The following is a 3481-nucleotide window of genomic DNA, read 5'->3' as shown; positions in this document are numbered from 1 at the left end:
CCTCTTGTGAAGTGATTATCTAGAAGAAATTTTAACAAAGTCTCATACCAGGCTCTAGGTGCTTGCTTTAGTCCATAGAGTGCTTTCAACAGATAATACACATAGTCTGGAAAATTTGGATCTTCAAATCCTGGAGGTTGGCTTACATAAACTTCTTCCTCCAATTCCCCATTCAGAAATGCACTCTTGACATCCATTTGATAGACCTTAAAATTGGCATGGGCTGCATAGGCTAGAAAGATTCTGATGGCTTCAAGTCTGGCAACTGGAGCAAATGTCTCATCAAAATCTATTCCCTCTTGTTGAGAATAGCCTTTAGCAACCAATCTGGCTTTATTCATTATGACAATGCCATTTTCATCCATCTTGTTTCTGAATACCCATTTTGTGTCAATAGAACTCTTGTTCTTTAGTTTGGGTACCAGCTTCCATACTTTGTTTCTCTCAAATTGGTTTAGCTCCTCTTGCATTGCTAAAATCCAATCTGGATCCAATAGAGCTTCTTCCACTCTCTAAGGTTCCTCCTGTGACAGAAAGCTAGTATACAGACAGACATTCATCTTGAGTAGCCCTTCTAGTTTGCCCTTTAGATGTAGCATCACCAATGATCAGTTCAAAAGGGTGATCCTTGGTCCATTTCCTTTGAGGTGGCAGATTAGCTCTAGATGAGGTTGCCTCAGTATTGTCATGATATGAGATAGAATGTTGATTGGTTGAAACTCCCCCTGAGTTGCTGATCCTTTGAAAAGAATTGGGAGTTCTATCAACTGATGAAGTGAATTGATTATCTGTTGACAGACTATGATCAACGGATGCTTCATTATGAACTTCAACGGATGATGCACTTTGTCTTTCAACGGATGCTGCATTGCTTCTTTCAACGGAAGCTGAATTAAGACTTTCAACGGATGCAGCATTCTGTGCATTATCCAAAGGCATATTTTGTATTCTTTTCGAGGTGCCTTCTTCATCATTCTCATCTTCACTATCATCACAATATATCTCAATGTTGTCAAATTTGAGTCCTTCATGATGTCCCTCATCTGTCAATCCATCAATCTTTTTATCATCAAACACAACATGCACAGATTCCATGACAATGTTGGTTCTTAGATTGTAGACCCTATATGATTTTCCAGCAGAATAACCAACAAATATTCCTTCATCAGCCTTTGCATCAAACATTCCTTTGTGATCAGGTTGATTCCTTAGAATGTAGCATTTGCAACCAAAGACATGTATAAAATTTAAAGTTGGTTTTCTTCTTTTGAACAATTGATAGAGAGTCATGCCTTTTGCCTGATTAATTAGAGAAATATTATGAGTATAACATGCACAGTTTACAGCCTCAGCCCAAAAGTATGTTGGGAGTTTTGACTCTTCAAGCATTATTCTTGCAGCTTCAATTAGTGATATGTTCTTCCTTTCCACCACACCATTTTTTTGTGGAGTTCTTGGAGCTGAGAACTCATGTACGATCCCATTTTCTTCACAGAACAACTTCATGGTTGAATTCTTGAACTCAGTTCCATTGTCACTCCTAATATTCCTTACTTTGAAATCAGGATGATTGTTGACTTGCTTGATATGATTGATAATGATTTCACTAGCTTCATCCTTTGATCCAAGAAAATGAACCCATCAAAACTTTGAGAAATCATCTACAATCACTAGGCAATATCTTTTCCTTGAAATTGACAATACATTGATTGGTCCAAAAAGATCCATGTGTAGCAGTTGTAGTGGTTCATCAATTGCAGATTCAAGCTTCTTACTGAATGATACTTTCTTTTGCTTTCCTTTCTGACAAGCATCACACATCCCATTCCTTGAAAATTCTACTAGGGGCAATCCTCTAACTAAGTCCTTTTTGACTACATCATTCATTGTTTTGTAATTCAAATGGGACAGCTTCTTGTGCCATAACCAACTTTCAACTGGACTTGCTTTGCTAAAAAGACAAGTAATTGATTTTGCATCTGTAGAGTTGAAGTCAGCTAAATACACATTCCCTTTTCTAACTCCAGTTGGAACCACTTTGTTGTCCTTCTTACTTGTGACAACACAGGCTTCAGAATTGAAGGAAACAGTGTTCCCTCTGTCACATAGTTGACTGATGCTCAATAAATTGTGTTTGAGACCATAAACTAATGCAACTTCATCAATGATGACATTTTCTTTTGAAATCAAGCCATATCCCATAGTGAACCCTTTGCTATCATCTCTAAAGGTTATGCTAGGGCCAGCTCTCTCCTTAAACTCTATGAGCAGGGTGAAATCTCCTGTCATATGTCTTGAACAGCCACTGTCCAAGTACCATAGATTCCTTCTTTTTCCCTGCACACAACAAAATTAATCAAGTTGATTTTGGTACCCAAGTTTCCTTAGGTCCAGCCTTGTTAATCTTTTTCCTAGACTTCATTCCTCCTGCATCTTTTGACTTAGGTAACTTTGGGTCAACCTTGATCTCAGATGTAGTTGGTTGAAGAGTAGGGTTAGTCACAAAATCATTTGGCACATTTGATTGAATTTGGTAAGGCATGGATTGTGCAAACATATTATTCCACATAGGCATGTTGTATGGCATATGAGGTATACTGAATGCAGTAAAATAGGGATTATTAACATATGGCATGTTTGCAAAATGTGCATGAGGATTCTGATGAGACATAACAGGCATAGTATGCAGAGGTGACATAGACATGTTAGGCATGGAGGGAGTTAAAGGCGTGGGAGCATTCTTAACAGATTTGCAGTTATCAGATAGATGATTAACACTTTTACAATGCACACAGCTTTTTCTAGGAGCATACTTATCAGGTGTGTAATTGTTGTGTTTATTAATCCCTACCATCCCATTTCTATTAGATTTTCTTTTAGTTTCCTTTTTATCCTCAACCAATTTAAGCCTATTTTTCAGCTGATCTAAAGTCATGTGTCCTATGTTCACCTTATTGGCATCTTTGGATGTGCTATCTCCTTCTTTGACAAAGTTCTTGAAAGTTGAACCATCCTTCTTATTGAAATTTTTCTTTTTAGAATCACTTGCCTATTTTAATTGACGAGCCTTCAACGGATGCTCTTTTTCTTCCTTCAACGGATAACTTTCATCATCCGTTGATTCCACATCTGTTGATAATCCATCAATTAATTCTAACTCCTTTTTGTTTTTCTTCCAAGAATTCTCACAGAATGATTCAATTCCCTGAACCTTGGCAATCTGAACACTAACATCCCTAGATTTTTTCCAGGCCTTGATTACCTCTTGCTCACTTTCTAACTGTTTAGAAAGAATTTCTACTTTCTTAACAGCTTCTTCTAGTTCACTCTCAACAATCAAGCATTTAAGTTTAATCTTTTCAAGCTCAATTACCTGATCCTCTAACACAGCATTCCTATCACTTAAAAACACATTATTCTCTTTGATCCTTGTGTTTTCTTTAGCTAGTGATTTAAGGGACACACGCAAATGATATAATTC

The sequence above is a fragment of the Apium graveolens genome, chromosome 6, assembly GCF_009905375.1.
Source record: "Apium graveolens cultivar Ventura chromosome 6, ASM990537v1, whole genome shotgun sequence".
Taxonomy (NCBI): Eukaryota; Viridiplantae; Streptophyta; class Magnoliopsida; order Apiales; family Apiaceae; genus Apium; species Apium graveolens.
The sequence above is the reverse complement of the archived record's forward strand: the minus strand, read 5'-3'. Positions refer to the sequence as shown.